This window comes from Octodon degus, unplaced genomic scaffold (genome assembly GCF_000260255.1).
Source record: "Octodon degus isolate 3935 unplaced genomic scaffold, OctDeg1.0 scaffold00100, whole genome shotgun sequence".
Lineage (NCBI taxonomy): Eukaryota > Metazoa > Chordata > Mammalia > Rodentia > Octodontidae > Octodon > Octodon degus.
Window position 1 is genome coordinate 10,468,292 of NW_004524676.1, and position 521 is coordinate 10,468,812.

Here is a 521-nt window from a genome sequence, read left to right on the forward strand (position 1 = left end):
AGGTAAGAAAGAAATGGCCGTGACTCATGCACATGGGTGACACTGACAAAGGTTCTACAATCTGAGGTACAGGATCTCAGGATAAATCCTGAGGGGACTTCACTGACCTTATCAGACCCTAAAGGTACAATTCTTGTTGCGTAGTTCTTGCTTTACCTTGGTCTTAAACATCCAGCAGAAAATTATGAAAACGAAATATAGGAAGTAAAGCCATGCTGTTATGTTGAGCTGTAGAGGACTCAGGTAAACAATTTCTGACATTGCCGGTGAGGTGGAAGACCCAATATTATTATGGACTACTGGACTCTTTTAGAATATTGGCTGAGTTTACACACCCATAATATCCAAATAACGGAACTTAACAAAAAAAGGGGATACAAATGAATGTCCATTTTGTATTTGTGTAGTCAAAGTGGTTAGGATAGATACATAGTTACATTCTCTTAATGAATAGAGGGATTTGTCCTAATGGTGTTTGTAAATAGGATATCATGTCCCCATCTTCTACAGCAATTAACCAC